Raw genomic sequence first — 20,609 nt, 5'->3', positions numbered from 1 at the left:
TGCTCGGCCTCTAGCTATAAATTTCTTAAATGGAGTGAATTTACGGTAAAGTTATAATTTGTCTCACAACTTGGTAGATAGATAATTATTTTGCAATGGTAAAAATAATTGTTTCCTAATGAATACTTTTAGGTTAAATATAAATATAAGCCTCGTTCCAAAATTGCTCTCAAATAGTTCGTACATGAGTCCCCATAAAATACATCTTATAAAATTCACCACTGTGTCATCTTATGGAAAAGTGTCTCTACTTTATTCTTCAGACAGAAGAGACCTACAATTGCTATTATTTTAGAACAAGAGGAGAAGGATAGTTGTATTATAGATGGAAATATGGAGAAACCAGCTGAACTTTTAAAAAACTTGTAGTTGTCATATGTAGGCTGAGAGAACTGATTAGAATGCAGATAAGTCCTAGCAATAAACCATGTCTGCACCTACCAAGTAATGTTAGACCTTGTGGTCAGTGTGTGGAGTAGTGATCCAAAGTCTAGAGCCAGGGACAGAGAGCCAAAGAAAGGGGATCCAAGAGGAAGTCTGAAGTTCTTGCTGTGGTGCGATGGCAGGTTATTAGCAAATTGAGGAAGGCAGAGAGGTTCGAGAAAGTTCTCCTGGGCTCCCCAAGCTTTAATTAGTTGTAAATGCTGGAAACTGAGCAAAAATGTAGAGGCACCCAGAAATCTCCAGAAGCCTAAAAAGGTGGCAGATGTGGTCTACAGAGTGGACAGAGCAGGAGAGAGAGAGTTATTCAAGAGATCCCAAGATTTAATAGCCAGTAACTTGGCTTTAAACATAAAAAGAATATGTCGATCTCACCAATGCTCAGAGCCTAAGTCTCAGTGAAATGTCAGTTGTAACTTTGCACTCAAAATATTAGAAACAAATTACGAATTGAGTCAAACAAATATTTCATCAAATTCTTGCCCAGTTACATTATGGATTAAGTTAATTTAGTCCTTCACATTAATAATTCAATGATAGAATGAATGTGCTTTTTTCTGGTTTTAAGTATTATTTACTCCAGTCTCTATTTTTTCTTGTACACTTAGGATCCAGCGTAAAACCAAACATTACAAGACACATAAAGAAGCAAAGAAATGCAACTCACATTCAAGAAAGGATGCAAGCCCAGATATTTCCTAGATATTGGAAATATCTGACAAAGACTTCAAAATAATGATGGCAATTATGTTAAATAAAATATGAAAAAACGCAGGAGAAAAGGGGAACTTTTAGTACATATATAATCATGATTTTAAAAAACCCAAATGAAAATGTTAAAAATAAAGAATGAGCCATCAGAAATAAAAAAATTAATCATATGGGCTTACATTTGACAATATCAAGTAATATCCATTATTGATGATAATATAATACAAAAAGTATTATTATAGTCACAAAAAAGGGACAAGCAAAAAGACCTAGTGCCTGAGAATTTTCAAAAATTGAAGAAAGATATCAAACCGTAGATTTTGGAAGCTTAGCAAACCTCAGTGGGGATGCATTAGCAATAGCAACAACAAAACACACAAATCTATCAGAGTAAAAAAGTAAAAAAAAAAAATAGGAAAATGCTACCAACTTTCTTGGGTTATTATTTGACTACCCAGCTTTTAATATTCTTAAGTTTTAATTTTATGTCTTGTAAACATTAAATACTTAAGTTTCCTTTTCTAAATCAGAAAATACAGTTGGCAAACTACACTAAACCTGGCCTGCCTGCAGTTTTTCATGCGTGTCAGCATGAAATGGTCTTTACATTTTTAAATGGGTGAAAATATCAAAAGAAAAATAAGATTTTGTGACATATACATTTGGAATCAAATTTTAGTGTTCATAAACACAGGTTTATTGGAAGGCAGCCACGCTCTTCATTCGTGTGTTGTCTATGGCTGCTTTGCATTACAACAATAGAGAGGTTCAGTTGTTTTGAAAGAGAATGCATGTATGTGACACTCTCATTGCTTCATACTAATGCTTGGTACTCTACAAATTGTGTTAACATGGTTAAAACTCTGCAGCATTCCAAATTCCACATGTCACTATAACACAACAGTTAAGGTATATTTTGTTACTAATACACGACCATAAATTTAAAACAAAAAGAAGAAAAGAAAAATGACTTTAAATGTTGTATATTTAAGGCACAGTTGAATATGAATTATTTTGTACTGAATTTGATAGCAAATTGCCCAGTGACGATATAGCTATTCTTAAAAAATTATATTGACATTATCAAACTAAGCATTCTTCACAATATTTCCTACTCACACAAATGCAATGCTTAGAAAAACTAGAAAATTTAAAACAGTGTATCTCATCACAGTAGAATTTCTTCACAAAAATAAATAATTAGACTGAAGCTACAACCAGAATAAAATTTCAAATGTCCCACTTGTTAGTCAAGCAAGAAAAGCCTTTTACCAATGGTGAGTTATTTAAATCATGTTGGATTAGAGCAGCTGAAGAAATGTGTTTAGAGAAAACAAACTTGTTTAATATGATTAGCCTTTTAGCCCGAAGAGTTACTTGATGAGTTAAGGACTTTGGGAGCAGCATTGATAATCAATTTACCTTATTTTTTAAAAGCAAATGATTTTGAGTGTCTTTGCTTTGCTCCTGATGAGTTCACAGATGTTGCTAACACTCATCAGTTTTTACTTATTTGATGAGTCAATACCAAGCTTTAACTGATTATATAATTAACCCCTAAGAATGGTGGGCACCAAACTAGGGGAGGTGAGGAATTTTTTATAGAAGTTGAGAAAGCTTGAATTCAGTACAAACTGAAATGGGGTCTGCTGATAATAAAAACACATATGGAGCAGGGAAAAGCTTATTTGAACAAACTTACAAAACATGTGAAAGTGTAAAGGGTTTAAAGTCCATCATTGCCCACTTTATTATTCACCAGCAGGTATTTGAGGAAAATGCTAAAATCTATTATGTTTTATTAAATCAGTAGTGTCAACAGTGAACTTCACTCCCTCTCATGGACTCAACCACTGTCAGTTTTGTGAATTTTTGACTGAAAGAAAACTGAGTATTCCGACTCAGCATATTGCACATTTCAATAGCTTAGCAGTATTCAAGTTTTATTGCAATATTTTCAGCTCAGGGTTGATGCAGAAATTTTTCTGGAAAGAAATGCCCTCAACCACTATAATCAGAAAATAAATAGCATTAAATTAGTTTTTGCTGCAGATTTGGTGTTTCATAATGAATTCAACATAAAACTACAGGGTCAAACAGTATTTAGATGTGAAACTTACACCATAGTAAAGCTATTTCAACAACTTAAACACTGTTTTGCGTCACAAGCAATATCAAGTTACTTTATGCACTGCATGTTCTCTTAACAGTTAAAACAAGAAGCCAGATCCTCATTCCCACCCAGTTTTGAACCAGATAGATTTTCCAAACTCAAATTTGTGAAAAGTAAATTTTCATATATCAAAATTCATTTTAATGATTCTATTTAGGAGCTTCTGCTTAATTTTCAATTGGAAGTGTAAATCTGCAATATAATAATTGCTTAAAGGCAAATATCAAGAACAAAAATCTAATGGAATTCTACGAATGCCTTCCAAAAGATCAATATATTTAATTAAAATAATTTGCTTGTGGATTGATAATCAGTGTTTGGCAGGATCTATGTGAGAAAGTATTTTCAAAGAGGACATACATAAAAAATCATTACAGATCACCGTTAACAGATGAACGTGAACAGTTGTTTTTGATCCAAAAGCTATCATTGATTGTCAATCAGATGTTATCTTCCTTTCCAAAATTCCATTCCTCATAAGTAGGCCTGTATTACCAAAAACAAGGTCTACTATTATTATGTGTTTAATTTCATCAATAAACAAATACTATGTTTTTAATTTCATTAATAAAATTTTGTGAAGAATGATTTTCTCTCTAGCAATGTAAATATCTATACAAGATCCTCAGTTTCATCTCTTGGCTTCCAAAGCCAAAAATATTTACTGTCTGGCCTTTCACAGAGCAAATTTGTGGAACCTTGTCCTCGAGGAAGTTTCAAAAGCAATATCTCAACAGGTGGAAAATTTTAGGCAGATTTTTGTTGTTTATTCATAACAACTTTAAGCAGTATATGGTTATCAAAAATGTGTAATCAAAATGAAAATTTAGACTGATTTACTGTCTTAATACTTCTACTTTGGAAGTGAGGATTCATTTTCTAAAGTCTTTTCTGCTTCTAACTTTATTAATAAAGGACAACATAAAAACAATTGAACACCGATTATAGTACTCCACAATGTTATTCTTACTTCAACTGAAAGAACTTATAATATGTAAAAATGAATTCTAGTTGCTCTCCTTCTCTAATTTTTTCTAACTAGAATGCAAATGCCAGAACAGTGGGGATCACACCTCTCTTGTTCAGTCCTGTATTCCCAGTGCTTAGAACCATCTCTGAGTAGAGTGGTCCTGCAATACAAATTTGTTGAATAACCAAAAAAGAAAAGAATGAGGTTATTTAAAACATTTCTTACTAGAAAATCAACATACCACTATATTACAAAATCATTCCCTAACTTTCTAACTCACGTTTTTCCATGTGTTGACTTTGGCATTCAGAGTGACAAACTCTTTATTTGGTATTTTTGTTGCATTTTGGGGCTGGTTGGTTAAACACATGTAAATAAGCACTTTCAATAAATTCTCAATACATTATCCATAATGACTACTTTTCCCCCTTACTATGATATTCTTCCTCCTTTTCATTTTCTTCTCCTCCTTATTCTCTTCCTCCTGATCATTTTCTTCCCTTGGGTCTGATGTTGAGTGTACCCTCTCTGAGGTAAAACAGTATAAGCTAAAGCTCGATGAAGAGGTGAATCAGTTATGATAACAATCTATTCTAAATCATGGTAGTTAAATGTGTTGTTGATAGGGAATTAGAAGGACTAAGGTTTGAAAGGAAACTAATGCCATAATGCTGAAAAATAATCCCTTCCTTGAAGCCATAATAAAATAGTATGTCTTAGCAGAAGAGTAGTGGTCTGAATGGGGACAAAAATGGGGAAAAAAACGTTTAGAATTGTTCATTGCTTATCCAGCACTGTCTAAAGGACAGTGAGCTAAGAATATCCTAGTCTCTAAATGAGTATTTTCTACTGTGGCAGAGAAAAAACTTGACAGCTTTGCTCAACTCATATGCTAAATAAATATTTTGTGATTCTTTTGTTTTGGGGAGGGTACCTTGGAAGTAAGGAGTTACCAAAGACAGACTTGAGTCTTCCCATTAAAAAATGACGAAGCTTCATTTTACAGTTAATTAGTCTGTGTTTTTACCTGTCTCATTATGAGTGACTTCTCTGAGATTAAATTAACAAAAGTGTTTTAACCTATAGAGTCAAGGCGTACCCTGGCGTCAGAAAACCACAGCGAGAAAATGCCATTCTTGGAACACATTACTAATCTCCTTCTATGAGATGTTTTCTCCTTTAGAAAATCAACAAAATGGCACCATATGACCATATTGGGAAGGGTTATAATAAATGCACCTCTTCTTCCCCTGGGGCAGATGTTACCTTTGCTCTCTCTGAGTAAGTTGAATAAGTTGACTCCTAATATGTCTTATTGTGGGATCAATGATAATTCCTGGATACGAATGTTGCCATGGTTACTTATATATCAGTAATGAAACATATAACAATGAACGAAATGTCCATGTATTGAGAAGTGTAAGAACTGTATGAATCAAGTTACTTTAATGGACAAATCATTTAAAACACAGTTGTACTATCAGTTTTGCACCTAAGTACAAACTCAAAAGAAAGCTTATTCATACAAAATACATTAATGACCACACTGTAAGTAACTTGTATCTGTTATTCTCCTGTTGTATTTCAAACACGCCACATCAAGAATGGCAACTTCTCTTTCTTAATGTGATGAATAGTGCTTTATGGCAAATTCAGAGTATAAATCAGAATATGCTTAAAATAATAGAGCATGAAAACTAGCTGCTTCTGTATTCAGAGTCCCCAGTTAAAGACATTTTCCGATTAAATTAAGTACATCCATCTTCCCCTAGGTGTCCACAGAAAGGAAATTTTATTTTAAATATGATTGTATTTAAATTAATGACTAATGATAGGATTGATCCTAAATATTTATTTGAGTACATATTCAAATCTTTCTCTGAGATACATTTAAGAAAGGAAAGAATAATGTCAAACAACTAGAATTCTTTAGTTTAGTTTTTATTATTTAAGAAAGATCTACCTGTCTTTTTCACTTCAGATTTTTATGTTTTGATCTATTTAGGTCAGCAGTTGGCATGTCAGATTTATTTCTTCCATATTGTTCTTGAAATAAAGCAAAATCAAATTTGATTCTAGCTGTATGTCCATTTACATATCACTTCAATAGATCCTCATTTATTTTTGGAATTATCTCATTGCTTAGCTGGACTTGGTAGTCTTTTGAAGTGAAGAGATCTTGCCAATCTCACTAGATAGATGACCGTTATATTATGTCCCAATCCTTCTATAAGCCTTCCTTAATGTTGTTCTTTACATATGCTAGTCTTATTTCAAAGGAGAAAAATCATGGGCTGAAGTGCCCAACTAATCTATTTTTCCAGTCTCATCTTAAATTTCCACTCCTCTTCTCCAATATGCCTCCAATATGAGTTCCAAATCCTAGCCTTTCTGCTTTGATAATAGCTTTCTCTTATCTACAGTGGTACTCCAGTCTATTTTCTCTTTGCTCTCACTGCAGAATTCCTTTAAGTGTATATTTGCCCTGTCTTTTTTAAGCACTATTACAAGGTAACATACAATTCAGTGTTCAGTCTTCTGACATTAACAATAATTCATAGCATAGTAGAGGAATTAAATGTAAAATTTCAAGGTCCCTGAGTGGCAAGCCATCAACTACTTGACTTTGAATAGAAATATATAGAGCTGTTCCTCAGTTTCTGGATCAGAAACTAATAACTGTTATTTTTTGTTTGCATGCAACATAAATGGTTATCTACTGAAATCTCAATGCCCTTTAATAATATAGAGTAAACATCAGCAGATCTCGTCGGTAAAAACAAAGCAGCAAATATTTTAGCTTTGTGATTCATAGGATCTTTGTTGTAACTACTCTACTATGCCATTACAACATGAAAGCAGCCATAAAGAATATTGAAAGGAATAGGTATGGATGTGTTTTAATAAAACTTTATTTATAAAAGCACATGCCAGACTGGATTCGTCTCACTGACTGTAGTTTGCCAACCCTAGGATGGAGTTTTTATGGGGAAATGATTGTCCAGAGAAAGACTAGACCTCTCAAGGCTGAGGACAATTTTTCATTAAGCTAACTTGTATAGCCCCTTCCAAGGCCAAGACCTGCGTGTGTGTCTGTGTGTGTGTGTCTGTCTGTGCACCTGTCTGGGTGCACGGATGTATCTGTGTATACACAAGTGTATATATATACACACACACACACACATATATATAGACACACACATATTTACGTGTGTGTATACACACATACACCCATATATATATATACACACACACATATATGGAGAGAAATAATTAAATACACTGATTAAACTGTTGTCTCTTTCAATCATGAATTGACTTTGCCCACCTCATCTCTTCAGTGATGTTTTTATGGTCATAGACATTTTTTTTAGTTCAAACTAAAGGTGAAATTCGTTTGGGAAACATTTACTTTGGATTTGTACTTATATGTCTTTCAGTTACTCTTATGTATGAGTCTGAGTACAATCAAAAGACAAAATCTATGCTGCAGTTAAAGGAGGAAGTTTAATATAAACCATATTTAATCTAAAATGGAAGAGAAAATATGCAAATGTTAACAGTAATCCAATAGTGTTGTAGGACTGAGGGAAATTACCCAAGAAAATACAAAGCTGGAATGGAAGCCCCTCTGAGACTTCTCTGGAGAAAGTATGGTTGCAGCTCACTGGATGGTGGAGAGCTTCTGTGGGTTGCTAATGCCAGATCAGATTCAGAATCACCAGGCAGGTAGGAAGCAATCATTCAGAGGCAGGCACTTTGCACTTTCATGCTGCTTTGTCACTTCACTCATATGTATTAAATCGGTTTAATCTACTTAAATAATCAAGTAATAAACTCTGTGAAGACAGATTTATTCCTTCATCCTTTCCTATTTCCTCCAGCACTTTGCAAGGATCACGGTGTGTGTACAGTAATCAGAAGTGTTTTTAAAGCTTAGCACATGGGGTGTTTTTATTGCAAGGGCTATGGAATATTAGTCACCAGAGCCCAGCGTGCAGGAGGAGTTACGTTACATCACAGAATACTATGTAGACATAAAAAAAAAAAAAAAAAAAAAAAAAAGAACAGGATTATGTCCTCTGCAGGAACGTGGAAAGAGCTGGAGGCCATTATCCTTAGCCAACTAATGCAGGAACAGAAAAACAAATACCACATATACGTGGAAGCTAAATGATGAGGACACGTGGACACATGGCAGAGGACATGAAACACTGGGGTCTACTTGAAGGTGGAGGGTAGGAGGAGGGAGAGGATCAGAAAGGATAACTAGTGGGTACTAGGCTTAATGCCTGGATGATGAAATAATCTGTACAACAAGCCCCCATGACACAAGTATACCTATGTAACAAACCTGCACATGTACCCCTGAAATTAAAAGTTTAAAGAAAGACAAAAGCACAGTAGCTGAAATCAAGTAATAAATCTCCTTCATGTTTGCACTGTCTCACTCATACCTGCTGCTTAAAAACATCGTAACATTGTGCCAGCTGGCAAAGAAACAATATTTAAAGGGCCCAGATTCATTTTCACAGAACAGGGAATGAAGAGTTATTTTGGGGCTGAGAGGCAATAAAGTAAAAAATGGCATCCACCTGTGTGTGTAAAACTTCTTGCTTGACATTCTGATGTGAGAATGGCCTTCAGGGGTACCCCTAATTCCCCCTTGCCTACCTACTTTGTCTCATGTTATGAAACTTCTGAGCCAGAGGTCACATTGTGATTTATATCTGTCCTATGGTACCCGGTACCCAAACCATGTAGATGGCAGAAGAAAAATATGACTGGAGCCCTAAAGACCTAGAAACTAGTGAAATTCATTTTTCTATGTATTAGTTTTATTAAATTATAATCTTAGGATTAATTTCTGGTGACATACCTTTTTTGAGGGAAAGGAATTACAAATTAAAAATTCTGAAAAGAAATCGTCTGCTGACTGCAACTGGAAAGGAAAGAATTATTAGCATGTCAGTTGGTCAGTTATAAAGCAAGCTTAATAATTTTTCAGAATTTTCCCATTTTACAATATTTTATAACTTTAAAAAATAAGTAATAAGTGTGATATTTTATTCTAAAAATATTTAAATAAATGGCTTCAAACATTTATAATGTTTGAATTCTTTTCATTAAAGTGAGCTCCAAAAATTATAAAGGTGTCAGGCCTCGAAAATCTTGGATCCATATCCACAGAAAATACTACAATAAAATAGTGAGGCTGGGTATTTTGACAAAAACAAGGCATTAAACTCTTGCAGAGGGAATTTTTGAAAGATCTTGTTAAATAAATTTTGAGTAATGAAATATAGGATTACATATAGAAACCCCAAGATTATTGCTAGCAAAACCAAAATGACTCATGTCCATAAAATGCCTTCTACTGAGAATGCATGAATTTTTTCTTTATCAGTTTTTTACAATTTTTGTGCTGCTTTGTCATTTCACTCATATGTATTAAATTAGTTTAATCAACTTGAATAATGATGTAATAAACTTTGTGAAGACACATTTTTTCCCCTTATCCTTTGCTATTTTCTCCAGCACTTTGCAAAGATCATGATAATCAGTAACTTCTTAATTAATGGGTGAATTAAAGCACCATATATCTGTCCTTATTAGTGAGTTAAATATACAATTTCTAGTTTCCAGTCTTTCTAGGTTCTAGTCTTTCACCTAAACAAAGGCATGAGATTATATATCCCTAGAGATCCTATTCAATTCAAACCAAGATCATTACTTTCTTTTATGATTCAGAAGGGACTATAGCAGATCAGAATATTAAACTACTTTTTATATTTGTTTCATTGTTCCCAAAGCTCTTCTTTAAGATTATACTGCCATAAGTTAAATAGTTTCTTTTTTACATTTTTATAAGATAAAATAATGAGCTAGAGAAAACACCTAATAGATTCAAAATCTTATTGATTATAAATGTATGTATCTAAAATGTAACCTTAAAACATGGAGATTTGAATATACACTTATTTAATATGCTGAATTATACAGATCCTGCATTCTGTTATGTTTATTCATGTATATTCTGTTAAAGAATTACTATATTCTTGAGATTGGGTCCAAGAGAATCTTTCAAAATCCTTTTCATAATGGACTCTTCTTCCCCCGTCCCTCCAACCTTGTAACATGTCTACACAGGAATAATTTCGGACAACTTCATTCCCAGGATTGCAATTAGAAATGTTATTCATTAGGTCTAGAGAGATTATCTTCCTTATAAACATACTAATGTAAATTTTTTCAACAATCTCTCCAAAGCATTTCGGAATCTCTGCTCCGTAGTTTATCTTGTTATTTAGTTTCTTGGATATAAGTGAAAGATACAGCTTAATGTGCTTAAAACATGAGTCACTATTGTGCTTTGGTGAAATGTCCAAACTCTCCCTTTGCATTTTTTTGTCTTACATGACACAAACCAAGTCTGTAAAAGAGAATAGCACAATTCCGTTGACATTCATGGGTGGTGATTATTTTAGATGATTTTATGTGCCAAACACAAAGCAGAACATGAAGCAGAACAAGATGAGTTAAAGATCATTGCCTTCTCAAAGGTCATCAAGCAGGCGCACTAGAGAGACTGAAAGCTGCCAATTTAAGCAGGTCTACTTTGATGCTTGAGTGCTATGGAATATAATTTTTGAATAATTCAGTGGTGCTTTTCTACTTGGTTGTATTAAATCACTTAGTGCCTGAAATTTAAGTAGTTCAGGGTTGAACAGCTTAAAGGAAAATTAAAACTTGCTTGCTGAGTTATGTTTGTTAAAGATCAAAGAGGGCAACGACATCATGTTCATAATAACAGTGACAACAACAATAATAGCTAATAACTCCTGACAGTGTTCTAAATGCTAACACATTCAATTAACTACATATTCTCTATTAAACAATGAGAGGAGGAAGTTCATCTGGAAATAGATCTGTAATTATCTCACTATCACTCATATCACAAATATAATCTTTAGTGTTTAGCATTGAAGATGAACTAAACCAAAAGTCCAATGTACTCTTGCATTAAAAATTAATGGTCTGATTGAAATACTTTCATTATACATGGTTACATAAAAGAGACAACAGAACGTATAGGGCTGTAAGTAATACTTTTGACTTTTACATGAATGATCTGACCTGCTCTTCCATTATTGTTTGAGATTCTTTTATGCTTGTATAGTGGAAAGTAAATAGAACTAAATATTACATTTTGGCTGTCCCATTAACATCTTTTATTTTAATTCTAAGTAGAAATAGTTATTTAATTAACAGATACACATGGTTTTCAGATTTATTTTTTTAGTATGGAGGGTATATCTTTTATTATTTTTTATCACTGTTATAACCTTTTACTTTGAAATAACTTCAGACATAAAAAGAAGTTCCCCAAATGCTGGAAAGAGTTCTCACATACCCTTTGCCAGGCTTTTCTGAATGTTAACATTTTAAATAACTGTAGTACAATTATGAAGACCAGGAAATTAATTTGATAAATACTATTAACTAATCTGCAGATCTTATTAAATTTCACCAGTTGTCTCACTGATATCTTTTTACTGGTCAAGTAACCCACATCACATTTATTCCATTGACATTCATGGGTGGTGATTATTTCAGATGATTTTATGTGCCAAACACAAAGCAGAACATGAAGCAGAACAAGATGAGTTAAAGATCATTGCCTTCTCAAAGGTCATCAAGCAGGCGCACTAGAGAGACTGAAAGCTGCCAATTTAAGCAGGTCTACTTTGATGCTTGAGTGCTATGGAATATAATTTTTGAATAATTCAGTGGTGCTTTTCTACTTGGTTGTATTAAATCACTTAGTGCCTGAAATTTAAGTAGTTCAGGGTTGAACAGCTTAAAGGAAAATTAAAACTTGCTTGCTGAGTTATGTTTGTTAAAGATCAAAGAGGGCAACGACATCATGTTCATAATAACAGTGACAACAACAATAATAGCTAATAACTCCTGACAGTGTTCTAAATGCTAACACATTCAATTAACTACATATTCTCTATTAAACAATGAGAGGAGGAAGTTCATCTGGAAATAGATCTGTAATTATCTCACTATCACTCATATCACAAATATAATCTTTAGTGTTTAGCATTGAAGATGAACTAAACCAAAAGTCCAATGTACTCTTGCATTAAAAATTAATGGTCTGATTGAAATACTTTCATTATACATGGTTACATAAAAGAGACAACAGAACGTATAGGGCTGTAAGTAATACTTTTGACTTTTACATGAATGATCTGACCTGCTCTTCCATTATTGTTTGAGATTCTTTTATGCTTGTATAGTGGAAAGTAAATAGAACTAAATATTACATTTTGGCTGTCCCATTAACATCTTTTATTTTAATTCTAAGTAGAAATAGTTATTTAATTAACAGATACACATGGTTTTCAGATTTATTTTTTTAGTATGGAGGGTATATCTTTTATTATTTTTTATCACTGTTATAACCTTTTACTTTGAAATAACTTCAGACATAAAAAGAAGTTCCCCAAATGCTGGAAATAGTTCTCACATACCCTTTGCCAGGCTTTTCTGAATGTTAACATTTTAAATAACTGTGGTACAATTATGAAGACCAGGAAATTAATTTGATAAATACTATTAACTAATCTGCAGATCTTATTAAATTTCACCAGTTGTCTCACTGATATCTTTTTACTGGTCAAGTAACCCACATTACATTTAGTTGTCTTGCCGCCTTAGTGACCTTCGGTCTGGGACAGTTCTTCCATCTTTCTTTGTCTTTCATGAGTTGATCCTTTGAAAGCTATTTCACAACTTTGGTTTTGTCTGATTTTTCTCCTGGATAAAATTTATATTTAGCATTTTTGGCAAGAATACCACAATAGTATGTCAGAAAATATGAATATTCATGTATCTTATTACTGGTAATGTTAACTTTAATTACTTAGCTAAGATGATGCTTAATAGACATTTCAACTATAAAGTTACTATTTTTTTGCCTTTAGAAAAAAACTTCAAGTCTATGCAATTATCCTATTTCTTATCATCCAATTTAGCATCTAATTTTAGCATTCATTAATGATTCTTGCTTGCGATAATTATTACTGTCGTGTCTGCCAAATGGTGACTTTCTATGTTCATCATGCATTCTACATTTATTAATTAGGACTTTACGGTGGGAAAGATTTATACCTTGTCATTTTTTCTTTTTTTGTGAGTTTTATTAATATTGTTCAATGATATGTATTTTATTTTATGGGTTATTATCCAATATTATCATTATATAGGTGCTAAAATTTACCCGGAAATAGCCATTGGGAGCTCCTTCAAATTGGTTCCAGTGTTTTTGATAAGATTCCGTTTCTTAATTTTATCACTGTTTAACTTTCTGGTGTTACAAGATGTTCTGGGATCATCTTGTTTTTTCTGTGCTTCAGTCCTGGAATCAGTCATTTTTCTAAGCCATGGTATTTTTTATTGGAAAATGATATTTGGAAACCAAAATCTGTGTGCTGGGGTGTTAATTGCTAATTTGTTATCACTGTTTCTAGATCCTCCTAGTGGTCAGAGCTAGAAAAAGTAGGGAAATATGTACACATATGTATGTATGTATGTATGTATGTATGTATGTATGTATCTATCTATCTATCTATCTATCTATCTATCTATCCATCTCAATATCTACCTAATGATCTTCTATCTACACATATTTAAAACCATGAGTTTGGACTGATGGTACAAAAGTTGATTCCAATATCGTAGATTAACTCTGTTGTTTTACTTGTAACATTTTTCTCTGGCAATGAAAATCTGGCTTGTAGTATCCACAATGTATTTATTTGCTCAATCCGATAATACAATATGTATAAAATAGTCTCCAAATTACTAAACCATAACTCTGTAAAAAGTAAGTTTCCAAATGAAAACATATAATCTGTGCACAGTTGTGTGTGTGTGTGTGTGCATGCCTATAATTTTGTCTCTTTAGCTTTATAGCAAACAGACAAAACACTGTTTTCCAAAATTACTTAGATTTGGTTTTTCCCCATTACAATAATTTTGATTATATTATTCATTTATAGTACACTTAACATTCCCTTATTATTCTTTGGATCCCATTTTTTGGTTCTTCTATATCCTGATTAATTTTTATAATGTATCTTTGGGTCTATGAGACATTACCATGATTTGAACAGTTACAAAATAAAATGTGATACTTAGAGAGGTGTTCCTCTCCCTCATCCTGCCTACCTATTCTAATTTCCCCATTCTTTTCACTTACCTTACATCTACCACAATATGTAACCAGTCTAATTAATTTGTTTTATCATTCCTGTGTTTATGTTCTCCTAAATTACCAGACACATGTATATTTTATTATACGTCATTATTATAGAAATTTCATCACACTATAGCTATTCTTTTGTACTTTTCTCTTTTCACTTAAAATATATTGTAGAATTGACTTCATATCTGTATGGATATGTTTCTTTTTATTATTTGGAGCTGCAAAGTTCTCTTCTGGGTGGATCTATCATTCAACCTCTGTTTTATATGTGAATATTTAGGTTTTTTTCCCAATACTTCAAAATTACAAATAATGTTGGGATGAATATTCTTGTTCTTATTAATTTGTATTGCTGGAGGTGATCATCTCAGGATAAATTCCTAGGAATGAAACTCCTGAGTCAAAAGGTAAGTAACCTGTAGTTTTATTACGTATTGCCAAAATGTACTCCAGAAGGTTATACTTGTTTGCATTCCCCCCCAGCAATTTAAACATTTTTATACTACAAAGTTTCAGTTTCGCGACTGTCAGTCACACCAACAAAATGTACTGTCCTGTATATTTTAATTTTCACTAAGATGATAACTAAAAATGCTTTTTCAGTGTTAATTTACATGCAGCTATTATGAGTAAATTTGAACGTGTACATATTTTAAGAGAACTTGTTTACTTTTTAAAGAATTATCTGGCCATTGTTTTATTTGTATTCTTCTATTGGATTTTGGTCTTCTGTCTCTTAATTAAGACTGCTTTATATATTAGGGATGTAAGCTATTTGTCTGTAATACATACTGCAAATATTCTCTCTCAGTGTTTGTTGTCTTTTAATCATATCCTTTTTTGGCTATGCAATTTACATATATTGATATATTTGAACATATATATGCACACACATATTAAACATTTCTTTCAGTAGATTTTAATTTTGGAGTCACAGTGAAACAGCTTGGAAATCACTCATGTTTCTTTTTACTATTTCTATTTTTTTTTTTTTTTAACATTTAAAGCACTGATGGTTTGGCATTTATTCTAGTGTAAGGTATAAGATATGCATTCAATTTTATCTCTTTTGTCTGTAAATGACTACCCAATTGTTCCAGTATCATTTATTATAAATTCCACCACTGCCTTAATGATGAAACTCCACCTTTATCATACACTAAATTTCCAAAAGTTCTTGGATATATTTCTGGGCTTTCTATCCCATCCATTGGCCTATTTCCTATACTCTTGCTAGAATGGTTTTAGCCTGTGAAGGCTAGTCCCTCATTATAGATTTTCTATTTGTGTTTTCTCTGCTACTCTTGTATATTTGTTTATTCGCCAGAAACTTTGGTAATCACCTTCTCTAATTCAGTAAGCTTTAGAGGGTCTCATAGGGATTGCATTCCATTTAGAAATTCACTTAAGGAGGATTAACATTTTTATGTCATAGAGTCATCCTATCCAAGAAAGGGGATGTGTTTCCATTTGTTCAGGTCTACTTCATTGTCTTTCAAGAGTATTTTATAGTTTTCCTCATAAGGTTTTGTGCCTCATAAGGTTTTGTGCATCTGTTCTTAAATTTATTCGTGTTTAATCTTCTTTTTTGCTATTGTATACAGAAATGTTTCTACTATTATTTCTTATACATATGAGGGCTTTTTATTTGTGTATGTGAATTTTATAGTAGGCTACCTTATTGAATTGTTACATTGCTTCAGTTAGCTTTAACATTGGTTCTGTACAGCTTTTTGAGCATATCATCATATCATATCATTTAAAATAATATTTTTAATTGTATGTATTTTTGTTTTTAACGATTCTCATGCTTCTAATTGAATTCTTTTGTTCAATTGTATGGGCAGTTGCTACTAGTACAATTTTAAATGTTAATGAAGTCAGTGAACACCTTTGCCTAATTCTGAATTTTCATCAAAAGGACTTTAGTGGTTCTGATTAAGCATGACATGGGCTTTTCAGATACACATTGTGTGTATGTGTCTATATATATACATATATAATAATTTATCATATTAATTATCTATCAATTCTTATATGCCTGAGAGTTTTAAACCATGATTGCACGTGACATTTTCGCAAAGACATTTTCCACATTGAGCAAGATAATTATGTGGTTTTTAAATTAGATTTATTAATATGGTGTATGGTATTAAAGGATTTCCTAATATTAAATCAACCTAGTATTCCTGGAGTAAGTCTCATTAGGTCATGGTTTATTATTTTATTAAGGTAGAGTCAGATTCTGCTTTCAAATATTTTATTCATTATCTTTGAATTTATATCCATAAATAACATTTCAGGTTTTGCCCAAGATAGAGAAACAAAGACTGATTTTAGCATCTCTCTTGACAAAACAAAACAGAACGAACAAAAAATTGCCCCAACTGTATGAAAACAATGGTGTTTAAGATATCAGACGTCAGCCGATGAAAAATACTGACTTTTGAGAGACACAGAACAAATGAAGGGAGCCCTATTTCTATCAAATTTACTGCTGAGAGAATAGCCCACGGTCATATAGGCATCAAGGGCAAAGCCAGATGAAACCTAAGGCTTGGGCTGTGGCTTCTCTCCTCTTCCCAGCCAGCTCCACTAGGGAAACTTCTCAAGGTTCTCCCAAATGCCCCATGAGTGCTTACTGGGGTTTCTGGAAGAAAAACCTGCAAGAGGGTGAAAAATCCTGTATTTCTCCTGCATTTCTGTGACCCTCCAAATCTTCATATTCTCACATTATCCCACAATTTGCCTTTAAAATTTCTGATAAATATTTAGTTCAATCTTCTTAGAATCTTACATGGCTTCCGTCCCTGTTAAGCAGGTGCTCAGATCCTGTGTCTCTCTGGTGGTGCCTGTTTCTGTCCGTATTTTGGGTTACTTACTGTTCAAAAACCTCATTGCTCTGATAGGCTGAAAATAAATTGTTAATGCACACTGTTCAACATTTATTCTTCTAAGAGTGAGAGTGACACTTTCTCCAGCACTCTGCATCTCTAACATTAAACTGGAAGTCCAGAACAAAACAAGTTTAACAGGAAATTTATGAATATAACATTCAATAAATCTGGTGCCATAAACTGTAATAAATACATTCAAAGTTTTGCTATGTGATCTAGTTATGTTAACTAAAATTATTTTATTATATATAATGATGGTACCATGACAGTTGTTCCCTGCCCCTCTCCCCATAAAGCTATGTTTTTTCGGTTTATGAATCATCTCCCTACCAATGCCATCATTTTTGTGAAAGAATGCACTATTGATGGGAACACAAATGCAGTGACCATTTCCACCAGCATTAGATTTCTCCTGGCTTGCCTCTGACATTTGCAATGCCTTTCTCTCAAATTAACTCTTATCAAATCACCGGAATTCCCCATTCTAATAGTTTTCCTTCTATTCCCCCTGCCTTGAAACCATATAATCCGAGTACTTCCCAAATCTCACCTTTTCCAGAAGGTCGTTATACCAACTGAAGATAGTTAATAACACATTTTAATAACTTTATACCAGCTGAGGCATATTTTTCAATGGCAAAACAGCAGAGGTGAGCTCATTTATGACTACTTACACCTCTGTGACCTGGATTCTTCTCCAAGTTTAATCTTCAGTTCACGTTAAAACTCTATTACTTACTAATTTTGTTATATTGTGCAACTCTCTTCAACCCTTTCCACCTCTATAAACCTGATTCTTTATCTAGTTATCTCAAAATCATTGTTGCAGTTTTAAACTTCTACAATTCTTATTTGAAATCTAAAAATAGTAAAAACTAGTATATTACATGTGAAATTTTATTTCATACTGGGAAATTCAATGCTTGAACTGTTTTAGTAGGTAATTATTATAAAATGCCAGAAATGTTAAATACAAAGTTAGCTATCAGATGCTACCTAGACATAATCCTATGCAAACATGCATTAACATCTCATTTCAGGTAAGTTGCTGATCCTCCTCAATGTGTTCTGATCCCTCCTTCTTGGAAGAAGCTCCCTGAAGTCTGAGACTCACAAACGATAAACTGTTACAATAAGTAGAGCAGACGTAGAAACAGGTTCTCTATTATGAAAGGAAGTGGTACCATAGAGGAAACCTGGAACATAAAAAAGGATGGAGACAGCAGAATCTTAGCTGAGGAGAAAAGATTTTGAACAATTAGAAGAAAGATACACTAGCCTTTTTCACAACTTTGGCTAAAATTAGTTTAGCTTAATAGGCCATGGCATAGACATTTCTGTGATTTTTAAGGGTGAATCTAGATGGCTTAAAGTTGAATGCATGATTTCTTTGGTGCCTACACTCCTATTTAATTTCTCATTCACAAGTAGCTTTAGGTTTCAAGATGCTTCTCTGGGTTCAATTTTGACTAGTTTCCTCTGCTTTTCCCCCACATCATGGTTATACACGGCCACTGAGCCAGGACATGCTGCCCGCAGGGAAGCTGAGATCTTTCACTCCTTATCATAATGAAACTTAATACATAAGGCAGCCCGGAGCATATGCACATTTGGGAATTATGAAGAGTTTACTATATGTGGAAATGGCGGTACACATAATTTAGGAACGATTCATATTGTTCTTCGTTGCATATGTTGGCTATGGCTTTGTTGAAGAATTCCTGAAAATAGTTAAAAGATCACCACAAATGGTGGCAACAAATATTTTTAATTCTCTGTTCCACTATTTTATTCTTTCATTATATGTGAAATATTGAAACATACGTAATTAACAAAGCCTGTGATATGTCACATTTGGACTTGAAGTAATTTGCAGGTCTCTATCTGATGATGAATTTAGAAAACTAATACCTTTAGTAGTGTTTGTAATAGCATTATGTGCATAATATACTTTTTAATATTTCTTTTGATGATAGAAAACATACCTTATTTTGAAATATATGCAATGTATTGGTTAACACTAGCAACATATATATAATTGCTGACATTGTAGTGTGAAACTAAATCATTTTTACTTTAATTAGTTTTACGATTTAAAAATGGTTCAGGAAAAGCAGCACAATGCTCAGTTTTCCAATATGTTAATTTTTATATACATTTAGGGTGCTGTGTAATATGTTGGTTATTGAGAATACAGTTAATTTGCTATTTTCCTAATGGTTATTTATACAAATAAAAATAAATTACTAAAATTATCTACATTCTTTTTTTCTATCTAAATCTTAAACTCGAATCACTTTCTCAGCTATTTTTTTCTCATAAAAATCAATCTACATATTTGCTGTTACAGAAAAAATTGCTGTAATGCCAGGGCACCGGATAATGCATTATGTCACATTTACCTAATGTAACAAGAAGTATTAAAAGTAATAAAGATATAGAATGAGAAACAGAGAATAGAGTAGTATATACGAATTGTTACTAAGTGAACACAAGCAAGGTGCTGAGGAAAAACAGCTATCTAAATCTATATAATGTAAACATAGATCTATGTATTCCATTCATCTATTTTAATAAACAACATTAACTTCAATTTAAATCATCTCTTAGAACTATATGCTCTTAAATCAAGTGAAGTCAACAAAAATTTTCTAATGCCTATTATGTGCAGATACTGTGAGAAGGCCAGCAAGAAAGAAGGTGGAACATTTGTCCTTGGGGAGCTTATAATTTAATAGGGCTTCAAAGAACCAGTGACTGGATTAAAACAGAGGCATCATCATTGTACATGTTAAGTCAAGGCAGAAAATAAATGTAAAAGAAAGTAAAGGATGCAAAATTAACTCTGACTTTCAGTAGGGGGTGGAAAAAAGGGACTTATCACTTACTAGAAAATTGTCTTCCTGTAATCCCAGCACTTTGGGAGACTGAGGCAGATGGATCACCTGAGGTTAGGAGTTCGCGACCAGCTTGGCCAACATGATGAGACACTGTCTCTACTAAAAATACAAAATTAGCTGGGTGTGGTGTCACAGGACTGTAGTCCCAGCTACTCGGAGGTTGAGACAGGAGAATTGCTTGAACCCGGGAGGCAGAGGCTGCAGTGAACCAAGATGGTGCCTCTGCATTCCAGCCTGG

Source organism: Mandrillus leucophaeus, unplaced genomic scaffold (assembly GCF_000951045.1).
Source record: "Mandrillus leucophaeus isolate KB7577 unplaced genomic scaffold, Mleu.le_1.0 Scaffold81, whole genome shotgun sequence".
Classification (NCBI taxonomy): Eukaryota; Metazoa; Chordata; class Mammalia; order Primates; family Cercopithecidae; genus Mandrillus; species Mandrillus leucophaeus.
The sequence above is the reverse complement of the archived record's forward strand: the minus strand, read 5'-3'. Positions refer to the sequence as shown.